Source organism: Leucopleurus acutus (assembly GCF_964270905.1).
Source record: "Leucopleurus acutus genome assembly, chromosome: 18".
Taxonomy (NCBI): Eukaryota; Metazoa; Chordata; class Mammalia; order Artiodactyla; family Delphinidae; genus Leucopleurus; species Leucopleurus acutus.
The window spans coordinates 45,963,193-45,984,098 of NC_139160.1; positions in this window are offsets into that span (position 1 = coordinate 45,963,193).

The window sequence follows — 20,906 nt, forward strand, 5'->3', positions numbered from 1 at the left end:
TTGCTGATTTTGTTTATAGTTTTCCTTTCTGAAAGTTGCCCACATCCTTCCCCTTTCCACCCCTCCTTTACCCTGAATTCCCACTCCACCCAGTGTAACCAAGGAGAAAACAGAGACATGCAGGCACTTTGGGATTTTTTTTTTAATCCATCGATCTAAAATAGTGAATGCACTAGAGATTAATTAGATGAGCAGAGTTTATGATTCAAAAGAATAAGAATTCCAACGTAGCACAAGGAGGAGGGTAGAAGAAACAACCAGGCAAGATGATGGTAAGAAAAAAGGAAAAGAGAAAAAGAATGCAAAATGAGCAAACAGAAGTGGTAAAGCTCCAAGACCTTTGGTATAATTCTTTGATGAGCAATTGTATGCGTGACCTTCAGAGGAAACTTACCTATTTCATGATTTGTTGACAGGCCGGTGTGTGACATTTTGACTAAAGGACCTAGTTACATTGTGAAGAGAGGAAGGTACCCTTTAGGTAAGGAATATAAACAAATGTCTCAGACATTTTTGAAAGAGCTCAAGAGACTCCCTCTAAAGTGCATGAGGATGACATCCTGTAGCAGCTTTTGAAAAGGAAGATATTTTAGAACCTATGAGTTCACTGCTACATCATTTTTTTCAGAATTAAGCAGAAACATATAGTGGATACAATTTGATCATTTAACACAAAAATCAGAAAAATGCAGCTACTCTAAGGAAAGAGAATTTGGGAAACAAAAAGACAAAAGGAGTATGGATGAAACATTTATATTTCAACCTATTTTTCAAATATATAGAAATAACCTTGAAATTTCTAATCCAGAATAAAGATAACAAAGGGAAATTGATGTTTCTCCTCATCTTTACCATAAAGGACATTTGAAATGCTGCTGCTTCAAATGTACTGTTTAAGAAAAATTAGAATATTTGATAGAGATTGAAATCTCTAAGGAGAAAGTTATGAAACATTTTGAGAAAATTCAGGCTCACCAGAACAGCAGGAGTGGATGACATTTAGCAATTAACTCCAAGGAAATAAAGAAATGTGCAATAGCAAAAATGCAGATAGGTTTTGCATAAAACAGAGTAATCTATTTTGGCCTTGAACAGATGTTAAAAGTTCCTTCAAAGTCACTAACTAGCAATCAGCTGAAGATTCCTTTTTATCATCTGTGTGCTTCCTATGGAAAAAAAAAAGAAAAGAAAGAAAGAAAAATGGGTGAGCTGAATACTTTACACAGATTTGTTAGAGGAGATAGAGGATATTTTTCGTAGAGAGTCAAATTTTACTAAAGAAGTCTAGAAAAGGCTTTGTATGCATGGCTTTGAGTCTGATTTCTCCAAAGGTAAATGCACATGCTGGATAATTCTACCCAGTACATAAACCTTTCTTTGAATCATCAGGTCCAGCAAGATGAACAGCCTGGATATTTATGAATGAGTTGCTCTAATGGGCATCTCAAATTCTCTTGCTAAATATTTTATCTCATATAAAAGGAAATTCATTAAAAGTATGTTAGGCATTTTTTTATTAGAATAATGTTGGATAGTTGATATCAAAGGAGCGCTCTACTTTAAATGATTTAAATTCTTTTATTGCTCTTTACAAGCCAAAAGTCATTATCAACTAGCTGAGGGTTCCATTTAATCACAAGTAAATATAATAAGGCAATTAAAAGCATCAAAGAAAGATCAGGCTTCAGACAGAGGCCCACAAAAAGTTTCTGATTGTGAAAACTTAATACACTCTAAAGAAGGTTTTTACATTACTTTGGCCAAAACCATTCCAAAGCTGGAATTAAAATTCTCAGCATGGGTCTCTGTGAATATTGCTGACAAGGTTAATTATGGATTTTAATAATGAAAGGTGTGTTTGTTGCCTGCAAATATGAATAAAAATATATACTTACATTTATAATCAATGTAAATATTTATCATTATTTTTTCTATGGTTAGACTACTAGCTGTGTGGATTTATACCAAGGTTGATCTAAGAAGGGTAAATCATGAGATTTTGTAAGGCATGAATAAAACTAAAAAAATTGTTTTTATAAAGCGTCTACGTCAGATCATTCATTCCATGCTGGGCTCACCTACTCAGAAACCCAACTCTCCACTCTCTACCTAACTACCCTTCAAAACTATTTCAAGTTTACCCTCCAATTCAGAATGATCTCTCCTTTCTCTGAAGCCAGGGCACTTAAAATTGACAGCAATCATTTGGTAATTAATCATGTAATGACCTGTGATATTTCTTTAATTGATATTATTTAATATCTCTCTCATTCTCTCTCTCTCCCTTCCCTCTCCCTCCACCCCCTGTGTCTTTTTCTCACTCTCCAACTCTCTGTCTCTCTCTTCCTTATCTCTTAATCTATATTTTATACTTAAATGGGAACAAGTACTACATAAACTGCCACAATGCAACATTATTTCATGGCACACTACACTGTGTCTTGCATCCAGTAAGTGCTCAATAAAAGCCATTTCTTTAAAAAGTGAGTTTAGGGACTTCTCTGGTGGTCCAGTGGTTAAGACTTCACCTTCCAATGAAGGGGGTGTGGGTTCGATCCCTGGTCAGGGAGCTAAGATCCCACATGCCTCATGGCAAGAAAACAAAACATAAAGCAGAAGCAACATTGTAACAAATTCAGTAAAGACTTTAAAAATGGTCCACATCAAAAAAAAAGTGAATTTAAAACTTTATCTTATACTGGAGGCCTGGCAGGTATCTGCAAAGAAAATAAAATTGGTAAGCTGTGATTTGAAGAGTGGGAGGTGATAGGCAGCTAGACAGTAGCGTGGAGAGAGGCTTAGCAATCTTTCTAGAGATAGTGTGCCAAAGCTTCATTCATCCACTCCTTCCCAAGGTCACACCCATGGAAACTCCTTTGGGAGAAGGAAGCAGGACAGATTCTCACAGATCATTCACCCACCTGCCCCAACAGAGACCACTGTAGCATGAAACGGTTCTGAGGGTCTTTCAGCAGAGGAATGCTAAGAACATGAAAGACAAAAGTTTCACAAGTCTTAGCCTCCTAGAATCTCCATAGAGGGAAAAGAGGGAACATTAAGAGGCTTCTTCCTATCTTCTTCTTCCTATATTTCTTCCTATATTTCTATACTCCCTTTAACATCTGAGCATTCTAAGAGCCAGAATCTTAATTATCAGCTAAGAAAGCATAGGAGTTTTCATTTACATCCAAGTGAGAGGAGGATAAGCTACTTGGGGAGATGAACAGAGCTTCCAAGAGAAATTTGGTCTCCAACAGATTTACTTCTTTTTTCACTATTTACTTGTGACATCAAAACCATCTCAGTACTATCTTAGACATAAAAAGCAAAAGGCATTTAGGAAAGTTTAAGAGTTTTGTACCAGAAATATCAAATTGAATAATAATAATAAACAGGACTGATTGACAGTGGAAAGGTAAAACTGTCCCCCAAAACTTCAGTTCTCCTAGCTTCCACCATGGAATATATTTGTGCTTTGCAAGATATTCAAAGTTATAGAAATGGAAAACCTCATTGAAAGGTTCACTGGTAATTTAGTCATCAATGGTACTTAGTCAAAGTTAAGAACAGAGTAGAATATCAGAATCTCCATGTTCACCTTCCAGAATGCTAAATAGATTCTGATAGAAGACCTTGAATCAAATGCTTTAAAGTTTTAATATAAATTTAAAAACATTGAAACCTGTTATAGTTTTCTGAGGAGGGAAGAATCAAAACTATAGTTTTAGAACAATAATACTTGAATGTAGGGATATGCAGAATTGTATATAATCATGAAACTTTGTCCATGACTTCTTTGAAAATACACTTGCCAAAATATTTAACATAGAATTTCAAAGGATTCAAAGACCTACATGTGTAAAACTCATAGGAGTCAATAAACATCAGATCACAGATCTTTCTGCAGATGGGAAGACCAGCTATATAGAGGTTAGTGGGAAAGCCATTGACCTTCTCCAGATACGTGGTATCTTTCTTATAACAAAGACATGGCTATAATGGCATAGTTATTAGAAATGCTGTAGTTGCAGTAAATTGGTACAATAGGCAGAATAATGGCCCCCCCAAAGATGTCTACATCCTAATCCCTGGGACCTGTGTATGTGTTATCTGACCTGGCAAAGGAGAATTAAGGTTGCAGATGGAATTAAGGTTGCTAATCAGCTAACCTTGGGAAGGGAAGACGATCCTGGATTATCCAGGTGGGCCCAATGTAATCACAAGGGTCTTTCTAAGTGGAAGATGGAGGCAGCAGAGTCGGTGTCAGAGTGAGGTAGTCTGAAGAAGACTCAAGCAGCCGTTGCTGGCTTTGAAGATGGAAGGAGAAGAGTCAAGGAATGCAGGTGGCTTCTAGAAGCTGGAAGAAGCAAGGAAAGAGATTCTTCAGTAGACCCTCCAGAAAGAAGGCAGCCCTGCCAACATCTTCATTCAGCCCGGTGAGACCCATTCCAGACCTCTGCCCTGCAGAACTGTAAGATAATCACTTTGTGTTGTTTTAAGCCAATAAGTGGTAAATTCTTTCAGCAGCACAATAGGAAACTATTACAATACTCAAGAAGTAGAAAGTTCTCCTTTGGTTCTCCTTTGGCTACTAGTCTGAAAAGCCACAGAGTATGTGAGTCTTTCCTAAAGAGGGTTCCAAGCAAGCAGAGCAGATCAATATTCCAGAACCCTAGGAAGATTTGATCTGAAACCTGCTCATTAGAAAGGAAAAGTTAAACATAAGTAAATTAAAAAGGAAGTGAATTAACCCAAGATAAATCAATAGCACACTTCAATAAGCACTTATTAAACACCCATAGCTGTGTTTCAAGGTAAAGTGCACAAGATCAATGTAGGTGGCTAAGTCCCTCCCTGAATGCCAGGGAGGAGACCTGGCCTGAAAGCTCCTTTTTGTTGGTGGAAAAGAAAAAGCAAACATAGAAATCAAGGTGAAAAGGTGACCGGTTCCCATTTTCAGCTAGTGTCTTCCACGAGTTCCTACATCATCTGATTTTCTACCAAAAGTAAGCTACTCTACTACAGGTATGGCTGTAGTGAGGATCAGAACACCTTCCTTATAAAAGATTGTATTTTCCACAAACCTAAAAATCCTAGAAGTGGATTTCTATATTACTCAGTTCATTTTTCCTCACAAATCATTCCCATTTTTATCTCTCCTTTATCTCAGCAAAACTCAACTTGACACCGGTACCTATATCAGTAGGTTCTAATAAGCAAATAAAAACATATTTTTTCCCAAAAATCTATAGACAAACATAAGTGTCAAGGACAGATTTTTTTTTCCCCTATAAGTTTTGAGGACCACCTGCAGCAGCCATGACAGCTATGCTAATCGAAAAAGCAAATGAGGCCACAAAGGACTGTTCTTTGACCATGTAATCAATTTTCCACTCAATGCATTGTTCATTCTTGGAGACTTTAATGCCAGAATTGATTTTAACAGCCATTATAGAAATACTTAAGTCAAAGGGCTTGCAACCTTTTTTAGCATGACCAATGGAATTTTTTAAATAGATATGTGAATAAATCATTGAGTATGATTCAAATGCTTTTTTAAAAAGGTTCTTTGAGTCACTGTCCAGACACATTCTTTACAAGTAGTCAAGTGGACTAAGTAGAATCCCATACTGAGAAATAGTGCATTAGCTCGGTTTATGTTTATAAAATTTTGTTTGAAACATTTGTATACCATTTTCGGCAGCTCCCAAAAAAGCCAATAGGTGATCAGTTAGCATATGATGGATGATCACTATTCAACAGGAAATCTGAGAAAGACATTGTATAAGTGGTCCTGATGACAAAATGTGACCTGAATTTGTGTGCAAGACAGACATTTAAAACCTCAGGATGAGGAGAGGTAATGAAGAAATAACCAATTACTGCTCAAGGTGACCAAGTTAGAAGTTCTTCCATATAAAATAAAATGTTGAAAGAATTAAGTGACTGTATGCAGCTTTTCAAACATTCAAAGAGCAAGATTAACTAAAATCCTTTGCCTTCTCATATATCCTCTTATAAGAGTTACTCAGGGCATTCCATATCTAGAAACAAACATGTACATAAAATGAAATCTAAGCCATAATTAACACGAAGAACAAGCAATCTATTGGGAAGGGATGCAGATTTACAGACGTTTTACATATGGAAGCATTTTATAACTGATAGTAGAGCTTTTGATTTGGACTCTCATAGTAGACAAATTTCTGATGTTAGTGTGCTTACATCATCATAAAAATTAGATTGCCCAACAAGAAATTGTTTTGTCCAGAATTTTACAATTAGCTTGAATTCATATTTGACTGAAATGGCACAGAATTTAAATCACATGGTTGGAATGTCCAGAGCTGAATCTCATGATTAGAACTCCTCTATCTTACTATCTAACCACCATTCGCCAGCTCCCAAAAGACCTTTGATCCTCCATTTTGAAGTGTTATCAGGGCTCAAACATTTTCAGATGGTCTGTTCATGGAGTTTGTTTAGCAGACAGTTACTGTTCATGGAAGGACAGTGTTGGTATAGCCTCCATCAGAGTTCTCAGCACCACACGCATTCTTGAGAAGACCGTACGTGTGATAGGGTACCCAAAGGACATAGGCATGACATCCACGTTAGCAATCAGCATTTATCTGGAGCCCTGCATACACCATAAAGCAGAGCTTTAACTCTATTTTTGGTTTCAATCAGAAACAAAGATGGTGGGCAAAGGGCAGTATCTTTTCTTCTCTTTGTTCAGTGTCAATGCTGAGCACCATTCATTCATTTCAAAAGAATGTGCCTTCTTTCTAGGTTTCAGTTCAATAAAAAGAAGACAGAAAAGATTTCCAGTGTAAAATAATTTGTTTTATTCCAGGGAAATGTAGAGCTCAATTCCCTAAAAATGTTCATTCTTAACACGTGCATAATCCCATGCAGCGGGGCAGGAGAACAATATATTTGTCAATTTACTAGTCAATAAAAACTCACAAGTTGAATGAACTTGCATCTAATATTGTGAAAGTTACTGATATTAGAAGTATATTAAAAGTCATTTACAGAAGATACTGAATGAAAATTTCAGGGAAGAAAATAGTTTAAATTATTTTCTGTTGAAGGTCAAGAGAATAAGTCAGTTTGACTGATAATATTAGATGATTTAGAGTCATGAAAAATATCTATTAGAACATGCATTAAAAATGGCATCACACCCTTCCGCAGGGCCCTGACTAACATAGGAAGCAATTTCAAACTAAAAATTTCCAGTATTTTCAGGAAGTATATTTGATAATTTGTAGCCTTTATCCCTGATTCTGTAAACAAAAGACATTTAGAAGCCGCCTAGTCTTCATTTGGGACAAAGTGTGACCTTCAAAAGTCAAACACAAATTCTTCTTTTACATTTCCTTTGTTCCCTGATTGTCGTTTTCACCCTTAAAGGCAAAGCATACTTTTGACTTCATCTACAGAACACTAAATATAGGTTCAGCCATGTAAGTATTAACAGTATTTCTAAAACTATCTAATAGATCACTGAAGTATCTAAATGGCAATAACGCACATTTCTGCATCTGGCGGTCATGTTTTGGATGGAATGGGTTATGTGTTCTTGTTCTTATATCACCTTAAAAATGATTTGTGTACACCGACCTATAGTTTATGAGCTTTAATAGATACTAGAAAATTTAAGGTTATGGGTGTGGAGAATATTCAGGATGGCTATCATCAAGGTTCTCAAAAAGTCCTTGTCAGGTGATTAGGAATTGAATGCCTTATTTCTTTTTTTTTAATTAATTAATTTTTTCATGGATGCCCTATTTCTAAATGAGAAAATACAAACATCAATGATGTGTAGACCAAGTTTAAGTTATCTTAGCCTTTTCCATAAGCAGATAAATGCCCAACATTTGCAGATAAATGCCCAAGTTTGCCTGTATTAGAGTGTTCTCTGCATTGATAAGGACCAATAATAGTATGGTACTTAAGCTACTGTTAGGAAATGAAGCATAATTAAAGATATAAAAGCAATACACTGACCCATAATGTATACCTCATGCTGCCTCTGTACTTACTACCCTTTAGTATAGAAATTCCTACAGATAAAATTATTCTATTACAAACCTAACCTTCTTTGGTTAATAAAACCTTATAGAAAGTAATTAATTATTTTCAATAGTAATTGCTCTGTGATGCTTTCTACATTATATGCACTTTTCATATAGAATATTTTTAATCCTTACAACTCTGTGAGATATGCACTATTATCATCATCATCCCCATTGTGCAGCTGAAGAAATTGAAACAGAGAGGTTAAGCAACTTGCCCACAACCACATAGCCAGTAAAGGGTAAATCTACAATTTGGACCCTGACCGTTGAACTCTTACCCACAGTGCCTTGCTGCCTCTGAGCATTCTTTCTTTTCCTGGTCAGTCTTTCTTCTGCTTTTGCTCTCAGGGTTATATAAAACTGTTTAAATATTGGTTAATTTCCAATATTTACAATGCAGAGACTGCATTTATTAAGCACCTAGTTCAAACTCCTTCCCATGATCTCAAAGTGCTCTCTCCCACCACAAACGGACCTACTTCACCACTCTCATTTCTTGCTTAATCAAGCACATCACTCACTTAAGTGCATCTTATGATTGCCCTATATGAACCTGACTTTGAAAAAAATAACACTCCCCAGTATATAACCCAAGAAATATGAATAGAAACAAAAACGTGATTTCCCATCCTTGTAATTTGTATTTTAGTTTGACTCTAGAAGAAATAAGAGAAATGTGCCTTTCTTTTTCTGTAACTCTCACTTTGAAATGATCTTTTTTGTCTTGAATCATCACCTGTACTTGAGGATTACCATCCTCCAACTCGGAGTGAGCAGAGCAGGATCAAAAGGGAGATATTCCTAAAGGCTGCCCAGCAGCTGTGTCACAGCAGAGTCAAAAAAGGCCTCTTTATTTCTCCCCTTTCTGATCAGGCTTGGCCCTTCCTGGCGAGGATGCCAGGAAAAGGAGAAATTGCAAACAGCACAGTCTGGCACACACCCAGGCAGAAGAAAGCCTAAAGGGTCTCACCTTTAAGTCAGCACTGAACGGTACCCTAAGGGGCAAGCAGTATTAGCAATGCAGAAACTCAACCTGCTTTAGAAAACTATTTAGGAAAATAAGTGGAAGCAAGTGTGGGAAACGGACCCCTCTGACGCAGCCAGCCACGCCCACTTTCCTCCATCCCTTCTTCTCACAACGAACTCTTCCTTTCCTATCCTTCAACCAAACTTTTTCCGTTTTCTTCTCATGCCTTTTCCTTCCATCTGTGAGGTATAAAGAGCACATAAAAGGCTGTAAATCACTAGAGTCGGAAATCAACATATATTTTGTCCGGAGAAGTTAGTCCTAGTTAATGTATTATTGAATATAACCCTGCAAAGAGCAGTAAGCGTGTGGCTTCATGCCCCACGAGGGATGAGGTGGAAAGTGCGGGTCCTCCACCTGTGGGGCCAGAATCCTGCCAGGTTAGAGCAGCACTTCGCTCAGAGCAGAGCGGAGGGGCTGATGGCCGAGCAATCGATCCAGTTGTCCAGGTGTGTAAATGGCAACTTGCACACTAGAGCCGGGCAAGCCAACCAGAGCGTCAGACCAGGGCAATCAGATTGAGTAGCTGAGCAAGGCTGGGTTCCCAAAGAGGCCCTCAGCTCTCCCTATGGGAAGCAACTTCTTGCCCTGGTCGGCATCCAGTACCCATTTGTTTAAACCAGCAAAATCTGAGCCACACTGATTGATAGAAAAGGAGTATTTGTCCCTTCCCCAAATAACTGACTATGGTTTGTTACTTTTTTCCAAGATGTATATTAAAAAGGAATCCAAACTGATCTCACCTACAAAGTAGAAACTTCTAAAAGAAATACATAAAGAGGATCATATGTTTAAAACTCAGTTACTCTTGAATTTCCGTTTTTCTGCCTTGGTCGTTCAATGAAAACTATTTTCTCCTGAATATACTAACCCCTTTCATGTGAATTGCTTGGCAAACCAGAGCAAAGAAAAGACAGTTTTATTAATGAGCTACTAGAACAGAAAGCATTTTAATAATAAAATGTATGATCCTTAAGTAAAGACTTGTTATAAAGGAAGTAAACTATGTTTAATTGTTCTACTGTTTTCTAAAAATAATATGTGATTTTGACTGTGAGATATCTTCCCTAAAATGTCCATAATATTTTTTACTAGCATTGCTTGCTTTTTGCTTCAGCATATTAATTTCCTCATACGTTAGGTTATTAGTATGAAATTGCTAGACAAATTTTATATATCTTTTTCAGTTTACTTCTCAGATATTTGGGCAAAATCATATAATATCTGTGCCAACTACTCCGTACAATAGAAATTATATGAAAAGCATTGAGATGAAAGAAAAGCACCATAAATTTAAATGATAATCACAATGTAAATTATGATTACTTCCATTTGGAATATAATGTGATAGTTGTGAAAATTATAAAGCATACAATATTTCCATCTGAAAACATTCTCTTGAATTTATAAAATAAGCACATTAAGAATTCATCTAATTGTATCATATTTCTTTTCTTCATTACTCTTTTCTAAATTGTTCAACTTTTATAAAGCATAAATGCTTTACTTCTTAATTTTAAAAAATTAACGGTATAAAAAAATCAAACAAACCATTTGCAATATCCGTGCTGCATTTGAAATCTTCCACAAAGAAAATACAAATTCACATTCAAGAAGGCCACCAGACTTCCATTTCTGATAGGACGTTGGACTGGGTTATATATGTGTTTCTTCCATGTATGAGATATTTAGTAATAATAGAAACATATCTCCCACCTTCATCACCTTACTAAACATGGTAGTGAAATTTAAACCACATCCCCGATCTTTATTTGCCCCAGATTGCACAAATCTTCCTTTGTTATTATTCTAAATAACAGGCTCTCTTTAAACTTCTCTCATCCTACTCTGTGAACAGTTTCCTTGATCACTATTACTGCCATACTGACCTTGGGTGGCCTCGACCTGCAGCAGCTTGAAGCAGGATTTCGGTTCCCGGCCAGAGACTGAAGTCAGGATGCGGCAGTAAGAACACTGAATCCTAACCACTAGACCAGTGGTCCCCAACATTTTTGGCACCAGGGACCGGTTTCATGGACGATGGGGGCAGGGGATGGGTGGTTCAGTTGGTAATGCCAGCGATAGGGAGTGACGGGGAGTGGCAGATGAAACTTCACTCACTTGCCCGCCGCTCACCTTCTGCTGTGTGGTCTGGTTCCCAACAGGCTGCGGACCGGTACCTATCCTGGCCCAGGGGCTTGGGGACCCCTGCACTAGACCACTAGGGACTAGTGGCCAGTGACAAGGCCTTGGCCCATCAGCTGTGCAGAAATGAATTTCCACATAGAGATGGAAAATAGTGAAACAAGTACAGTGTTTATTAGGAGGAAAAAGAGTACGTGTGGATAGACACACAGGCGGGCTCAGAGAGCTAGAGTCCCGCCCCCGTGGTAGTTTGAATCACTTTTATGGGGCATTTCTTCCGGGTTTCCTTTGGCCAATCATCTTGCTTTGCCTGGTTCTGAGTCTGTATTTCGTATATCTCAGCGTCCTCCCATGTGTGTGCATGCATGTCTTAGCCAAGATGGATTGTAGCGAAGAGGCCTATGGGTAGGTTGACATCACTTACTGCGGGTGGTGTCCTCTCCCTTTTTGACCTCCAAGGAGCCTTTATGCACACGTGTAGTTGGGGAAGCCTCCTTGACTTCGAGAATGAGGAATATATGGTCTTTGTTCTCTTATCTGGGCAGGGCTCAGCTCCTCTCTCATTCCTGCTATTTTGGAGTATCTGTCCACAGGAGAGAAACTCCAGCTGCTCAGCCTGGGGCCCATCTACCTCCTGCATCAATACAACAGAATCCACATAAAATCTGAATTGATGGGTGACTTGCCTCAGTTTCATGTATCTTTACATTTATCCCTCCAACATGAGATTTCTAAAGAAAATAAAATCAGAACTCATCCCACACTCGAAACTCTTACCGTTTACTATTATTCAAATAATATGAAAATAAATACTTAGCAAGGAATTTTGCTTATAACAAGTTGTAGAAAACACAAATGAATAGCTATTTATTTTGGTCTTCGGTTTGCTTTCTATTTTAACTCTTCTGTAGGGACCCATTTGCAAATTCCAACTCTAATAAGTGAGCAGCAAAATATAGATATCTCATGTCCATTTTTTTTCAGATTTTTCTTTTGATGTGGACCATTTTTAAAGCCTTTATTGAACTTATTACAATACTGCTTCTGTCTTATGCTTTGGATTTTTGGCCGCAAGGCATGTGAGATCTTCGTTCCCCAACCAGGGATCTAACCACACCCCCACTGGAAGGCAAAGTCTTAATCACTGGACCACCAGGGAAGTCCCCTCTCATGTCCATTTTAAAACAACAAATAACTTTGCTTCCTCCCTTGCTGTCAACCGTTTTTTTAAGTTCATCAATGGATTTGGACTTTCCTACTTTGTACACTTATCAAAATGGCAGAGATTCTCTTCGGATGCAGACTGTCATCACTTGTCACTATCATTGATGCAAGATCCTCTGCAAGCAGTTGGCATCCAGAACAGCTTTCCATACCTTTCTACTCCATCAAATCCCCATCATTTTCTAATCACACATGAGAGCATCTTTCTTCTGTCTCAACTGTTAAATTTTCTTTTCTTCTATTCGTATTTAATTCCAATATTATTTTAACGCTGAAATGTTGGCAGTTGTAGCATGCATATAAAAAGCTATATAAATGAATCATTATTGTGTAGATAATACATGTGAATAACCATGCAGTAGCTATGCAGCCAAACCAGAGATGCATGTAAGGGCACACCATCCAAAAAGAACTGGGAGTGTCCATTCTGCCTAGCTTCTGATCAACACCTACACTCTGAAAGCTGCCTTTACCTGTATAATTGAACGTTGCTGGGTGACAAAAAGTTATTTTGAGGATACACACAAATATTCAAAAAGGAAGTTCTTGCAATACACCATTGCCCAAACCAAGGCACTCCCCTCTGTGAATAAAAGTATTTAGCAACCTACCAACTAGTTTGTTATTATGCTAAACCACTTCTGCTATTTTCTAATGGGTCAGTTAAAATTACTTCCATTTTTACCTAGCCAGCAAATTCCAGCTCCTCTTTGCAAATGAGACACCAGCTATTTGACCTCAAAAGCGTAGTATTATGAGAGTTTTGGAACAGATAATTCTCAATCGTTAATGACAGGACACCTAGATTTCTGATTGATCCCAAGCTTTATTTAGTGAGAATACACATTTGTGTAGGAATATGAGGACTTATGAGATGCTGAACTAAGTATTTCAACATATATCTGTGTTTGCTGTCTAATGTTAGAAATTCTTATCCTTTTACTTATATGGGTGCCATAAATTTTACCTTGAAATGTACAGGTACTCTCTTTTTCATGCACATGAGGTCATTATTGATTGGCCTAGGAAATGGACTCCAGAGTGTTCATTTAAGCTCCATTCCCTTAGGAAATTAACATTTTCATAACAATAATAAAAATAACATATTTTAAATATAGAATTGTATGTTTCCTCTCCTCTCTTGTAAAAGTCTCTTAAGCATAGTCTAATAGCTGGCTCTTGTTTAAAAAAAAATTAAGAAGCCTTGGGTCAAAAAAATCAATTTTGGAAGTAGCAATATCAATTTCCTTGGCAGAGTTGCTGAATAGAGTTTTTATTGACTGTGAATCTAAGTTACTAAGAAAAATTAGTGATATTAGCAAATGGTTGTACTATGCAAATCCCTAAAATAGACTAACAATGGATCATCTTTCAGAGGATGGACCTAAAAAATATCTGTGAATAGTATGAAATGACGATTATTGCTCCTTACCTTGAGATTTTGACTTGAAAAACCTTAAATGACTCAAAAGTTTATTCAAATTCTTTACTACTACCCTATATATAAGTTATTTTTCTTCATTTTCTTTTTTAAAAAGGAAAAGATCTGAGATTACTACATTAGGAATGAAAATGAAATGTTCTTTCTTACCTCTCCCCATTTCACTAACCGTATGCTGATACTGACTTCACCCACTAAACTTCCTCTGAGGCCCTTTTATTTTGGTCCTTTGTATGTGAGAAGCTCAGTTATGAGAAAACTTGGTGAGTGAAGTGGTTTCCATTATTTTACATTAATTTACTTGGCCCTGACAATGTGCCTGCTGCTGGCAAATCATTCTGTGTTGAGTTATCAGTCTCCACCAGGACACTGTTTTTTATTATTCTTTACCCTTTCTTTTTTTTTTAAACATCTTTATTGGAGTATAATTGTTCACAATGGTGTGTTAGTTTTTGCTTTATAACAATGTGAATCAGCTATATATATATATACATATATCCCCATATCTCTTCCCTCTTGCGTCTCCCTCCCTCCCACCCTCCCTATCCCACCCCTCTAGGTGGTCACAAAGCACCGAGCTGATCTCCCTGTGCTATGCAGCTGCTTCCCACTAACTTTCTATTTTACATTTAGTGGTGTATATATGTCCATGCCACTCTCTCACTTCATCCCAGCTTACCCTTCACCCTCCACGTGTTCTCAAGTCCATTCTCTATGTCTGAGTCTTTATTCCTGTCGTGCCCCTAGGTTTCTCAGAAGCATTTCTTTTTTTTTTTAGACTCCATATATATGTGTTAGCATACAGTATTTGTTTTTCTCTTTCTGACTTACTTCACTCTGTATGACAGTCTCTAGGTCTATCCACCTCACTACAAATAACTCAATTTCATTTCTTTTTATGGCTGAGTAATATTCCATTGTATACATATGCCACATCTTCTTTATCCATTCATTTGTTGATGGACACTTAGGTTGCTTCCATGTCCTGGCTATTGTAAGCAGTGCTGCCGTGAACGTTGTGGTACATGACTCTTTTTGAATTATGGTTTTCTCAGGGTATATACGCAGTAGCAGGATTGCTGGGTCATATGGTAGTTCTATTTCTGGATTGGGTTTTTTGTTTTTTTGATATTGAGCTGCATGAGCTGCCTGTATATTTTGGAGATTAATCCTTTGTCAGTTGCTTCATTTGCAAATATATTCTCCCATTCTGAGAGTTGTCTTTTTGTCTTCTTTATGGTTTCCTTTGCTGTGCAAAAGCTTTTAAGTTTCATTAGGTCACAATTGTTTATTTTTGTTTTTATTTCCCTTTCTCTAGGAGGTGGGTCAAAAAGGTCTTGCTGTGATTTATGTCATGGAGTGTTCGGCCTATGTTTTCCTCTAAGAGTTTTATAGTGTCTGGCTTTACATTTAGGTCTTTAATCCATTTTGAGTTTATTATTGTGTATGCTGTTAGGGAGTGTTCTAATTTCATTCTTTTACATGTTGCTGTCCACTTTTCCCAGCACCAATTATTTAAGAGGCTGTCTTTTCTCCACTGTATGTTCTTGCCTCCTCTATCAAAGATAAGGTGACCATAAGTATGTGGATTTACCTCTGGGCTTTCTATGCTGTTCCATTGATCTATATCTCTGTTTTTGTGCTAGTCCCATACTGTCTTGATTACTGTAGCTTTGTAGTATAGCCTGAAATCAGGGAGCCTGAGTCCTCCAGCTCTTTCTTCTTCTTTCTCAAGATTGCTTTGGCTATTCAGGGTCTTTTGTGTTTCCATACAAATTGTGAAATTTTTTGTTCTGGTTCTGTGAAAAATGCCATAGGTAGTTTGATAAGGATTGCATTGAATCTTTAGATTGTTTTGGGAAGTATAGTCATTTTCAGACTGTTGATTCTTCCAATCCAAGAACATGATATATCTCTCCATCTGTATCATCTTTAATTTCTTTCATCAGTATCTTATACTTTTCTGCATACAGGTCTTTTGTCTCCTTAGGTAGGTTTATTCCTAGGTATTTTCTTCTTTTTGTTGCGGTGGTGAATGGTAGTGTTTCCTTAATTTCTCTTTCAGATTTTTCATCATGAGTGTATAGGAATGCAAGAGATTTCTGTGCATTAATTTTGTATCCTGCTACTTTACCAAATTCATTGATTAGCTCTAGTAGTTTTCTGGTAGCATCTTTAGGATTCTCTATGTATAGTATCATGTCATCTGCAAACAGTGACAGTTTTACTTCTCCTTTTCTGCTTTGGATTCCTTTTTTTTTTCTTTTCTCTGATTGCTGTGGTTAAAATTTCCAAAACTATGTTGAATAATAGTGGTGAGAGTGGGCAACCTTGTCTTGTTCCTCATAGTGGAAATGGTTTCAGTTTTTCACTATTGAGAACGATGTTGGCTGTGGGTTTGTCATATATAGTCTTTATTATGTTGAGGTAAGTTCCCTCTATGCCTACTTTCTGGAGGGTTTTTATCAGAAAAAAATGGCTGTTGAATTTGTCAAAATCTTTTCCTACATCTATTGAGTTGATCATATGGTTTTATCCTTCAGTTTGTTAATATGCTGTATCACATTGATTGATTTGCATATATTGAAGAATCCTTGCGTCCCTGGGATAAACCCCCCTGTTAATGTGCTGTTGGATTCTGTTTGCTAGTATTTTGTTGAGGATTTTTGCATCTATGTTCATCAGTGATATTGGCCTGTAGTTTTGTTTTTTTGTGGCATCTTTGTCTGGTTTTAGTATCATGGTGATGGTGGCCTTGTAGAATGAGTTTGGGAGTGTTCCTCCCTCTGCTATATTTTGGAAGAGTTTGAGGAGGATAAGTATTAGCTCTTCTTTAAATGTTTGATAGAATTTGCCTGTGAAGCCATCTGGTCCTGAGCTTTTCTTTGTTGGAAAGTTTTTAATCACGGTTTCAATTTCAATGTTTGTGATTGGTCTGTTTATATTTTCTATTTCTTCCTGGTTCAGTCTCAGAAGGTTGTGCTTTTCTAAGAATTTGTCCATATCTTCCAGCTTGTCCATTTTATTGGCATATAGTTCTTTTTGGTAATCTCTCATGATCCTTTGTATTTCTGCAGTGTTAGTTGTTACTTCTCCTTTTTTATTTCTAATTATATTGATTTGAGTGTTCTCGCTTTTTTTCTTGATGAGTCTGGCTAATGGTTTATCAATTTTATTTATCTTCTCAAAAACCAACTTTTAGTTTTATTGATCTTTGTTATCGTTTCCTTCATTTCCTTTTCATTTATTTCTTATCTGATCTTTATGATTTCTTTCCTTCTGCTAACTTTGGGCTTTCTTTTTTCTTCTTTCTCTAATAGCTTTAGGTGTAAGTTTAGGTTGTTTATTTGAGATGTTTCTTATTTCTTGAGGTAGGATTGTATTGCTTTAAACTTCCCTCTTAAACTGCTTTTGTTGCATCTCATAGGTTTTGGGTCATCGTGTTTTCATTGTCATTTGTTTCTAAGTATTTTTTGATTTTCCCTTTGATTTCTTCAGTGATCTCTTGGTTATTTAGTAGTGTATTGTTTAGCCTCCACGTGTTTGTATTTTTTGCCGATTTTTTTCCTGTAATTGATATCTAGTCTCATAGCATTGTGGAAAATTTCAGTTTTCTTAAATTTACCAAAGTTTGATTTGTGACCCAAGATATGATCTATCCTGGAGAATGTTCCATGAGCACTTGAGAAGAAAGTGTATTCTGTTGTTTTTGGATGGAATGTCCTATAAATATCAATTAAGTCCATCTTGTTTAATGTATAATTTAAACTTTGTGTTTCTTTATTTATTTTCATTTTGGATGATCTGTCCATTGGTGAAAGTGGAGTGTTAATGTCCCCTACTATGATTGTGTCACTGTTGATTTCCCCTTTTATGGCTGTTAGTATTTGCCTTATGTATTGAGGTGCTCCAATTTTGGGTGCATAAATATTTACAATTGTTATAGCTTCTTCTTGGATTGATGCCTTGATCATTATGTAGTGTCCTTCTTTGTCTCTTGTAATAGTCTTTATTTTAAAGTCCATTTTGTCTAATATGAGAATTGCAACTGCAGCTTTCTTTTGATTTCCATTTGCATGGAATATCTTTTTCCATCCCCTCACTTTCAGTCTGTATGTGTCCCTAGGTCTGAAGTGGGTCTCTTGTAGACTGCATATATACACGTCTTGTTTTTGTATCCTTTTAGCCAGTCTGTGTCTTTTGGTTGGAGGCTTTAATCCATTTATATTTAAGGTAATTATCAATATGTATGTTCCTATTACCATTTTCTTAATTGTTTGGGGTTTGTAATTGTAAGTCTTTCCCTTCTCTTGTGTTTCCTGCTTAGAGAAGTTCCTTTAGCATTTGTTGTAAAGCTCGTTTGGTGGCACTGAATTCTCTTAGCTTTTGCTTGTCTGTAAAGGTTTTAATTTCTCTGTCGAATCTGAATGAGATCCTTGCTGGGTAGAGTAATCTTGGTTGTAGGTTTTTCCTTTGTATCACTTTAAATATGTCCTGCCACTCCCTTATGATTTTCAGAGTTTCTGCTGAAAAATCAGCTGTTAACCTTGTGGGGATTCCCTTGTATGTTATTTGTTGCTTTTTCCTTGCTACTTTTAATATTTTTTCTTTGTATTTAATTTTTGATAGTTTGATCTATATGTGTCTTGGCATGTTTTCCTTGCATTTATTCTGTATGGGGCTCTCTGCTTTTCCTGGACTTGATTTACTATTTTCTTACCCATATTAGGGAAGTTTTCAGCTATAATCTCTTCAAATATTTTATCAGTCTGCTGTTTTTACTCTTCTTCTTCTGGGGCCTCTATAATTCAAATGTTGGTGTGTTTAATGCTGTCCCAGAGATCTCTAAGATTGTTCTCAATTCTTTTCATTCTTGTTTCTTTATTCTGCTCTGTGGTAGTTATTTTCACAATTTTATCTCCTGGTCCCTTATCTGTTCTTCTACCTCAGTTATTCTGCTGTAGATTCCTTCTGGAGAATTTTTAATTTCGTTTATTGTGTTGCTCATCATTGTTTATTTGCTCTTTGTTCTTCTAGGTCCTTGTTAAATGTTTCTTGTATTTTCTCCATCCTATTTCCAAGATTTTGGATCATCTTTACCATCATTACTCTGAATTCTTTTTCAGGTTGACTGCCTATTTCCTCTTCATTTGTTTGGTCTGGTACATTTTCAGCTTGCTCCTTCATCTGCTATATATTTCTCCATCATCTCTTTTGCTTAACTTCCTGTGTTTGGGGGTCTCCTTTTCTCAGGCTGCAAGATCATAGTCCCCGTTGGTTTTGGTGTCTGCTCCCAGTGGGTAAGTTTGGTTCAGTGGGTTGTGTAGGCTTCCTAGTGGAGGGGACTAGTGCCTGTGTTCTGGTGGATGAGGCTGGATCTTGTCTTTCTGTTGGGCAGGACCACATCCAGTGGTATGTTTTGGGGTGTCTGTGAACTTATTATGATCTTAGGAAGCCTCTATGCTAATGGGTGGGGTTGTGTTCCTGTCTTGCTAGTTGTTTGGCATATGGTATACAGCACTGTAGCTTTCTGGTCATTGAGTGGAGGTGGGTCTTAGCCTTTAGATGGAGATCTCTGGGAGAGCTTTCGTCATTTGATATTACTTAGGGCCCGGAGGTCTCTGGTGGACCAATGTCCTGAACTTGGCTCTCCCACCTCAGAGGCTCAGGCCTGATACCCGGCCAGAGCACCAAAAGCCTGTCAGTCACACGGCTCAGAAGAAAAGGGAGAAAGAAAAGAGAGAAAGAAAGAAGGAAAGAATTAAAAAAATAAAATAAAGTTATTAAAATAGAAAAATATTATTAATAATATAAAAGTAATTAAAAAAATATAAAGACAGACAGAAAGAAGAGAACAACCAAACCAAAAAACAATTCTACCAGTGATAACAAGTGCTAAAAACAATACTAAAAAACCCAAATGACAGAACCCTAGAACAAATGGCAGAAGTAAAGCTATACAGACAAAATCACACAAAGGACCATACACATACACACAGTCACAAAAAGGGAAAAAGGAAAAAAAAATATATATATATATATATAAAGGAAGAGAGCAACCAAATCACCAAACAGTTCTACCAATGATAGTAAGCTCTAAATAATAAACCAAGGTAAACATAAAACCAGAAACAAATTAGAGGCAGAAAGCAAACAGTAAGTCTAGAGTTGCTCCCAAAGTCCACCACCTCAATTTTGGGATGATTCATTGTCTATTCAGGTATTCCACAGATGCAGGGTACAACAAGTTGACTATGGAGATTTCATCCGCTGCTCCTGAGGCTCCTGGGAGAAATTTCCCTTTCTCTTCTTTGTTTGCACAGCTCCTGGTGTTCAGCTTTAAATTTGGCTCGCCTCTGTGTGTAGGTTGCCTGAGAGCGTCTGTTCCCCGCACACACAGGATGGGGTTAAAGTAGCAGCTGATTAGGGGGCTCTGTCTCACTCAGGCCAGGGGGAGGGAGTGGAATGCAGGGCGAGCCTGTGGCGGCACAGACCAGTGTGACATTGCAACAGCCTGAGGCGCTCTGTGTGTTCTCCCGGGGAAGTTTGTCCCTGGATCATGGGACCCTGGATCACGGGACCCTGGCAGTGGAGGGCTGCCCAGGCTCCCGTGAGGGGAGGTGTGGCTAGTGACCTGTGCTTGCACCTAGGTTTCTTGGTGGCTGCCGCAGGAGCGTTAGCATTTTATGCCCTCTGGTGTCCGCGCTAATAGCTGTGGCTTGCACCTATCTCTGGAGCTCGTTTAGGCGGTGCTCTGAATCCCCTCTCCTCACGCATCCTGAGACAATGGTCTCTTGCCTCTTAGGCAGGTTAAGACTCTTTCCCGGACTCCCTCCTGGCTAGCCGTGGGGCACTAGCCCCCTTCAGGCTGTGTTCATGCAGTCAACCCCAGTCCTCTCCCTGGGATCTGACCTCTGAAGCCCAAGCCTCAGCTCCCAGCCCCCCCTTCCACCCTGGTGGGTGAGCAGACAAACCTCTCAGG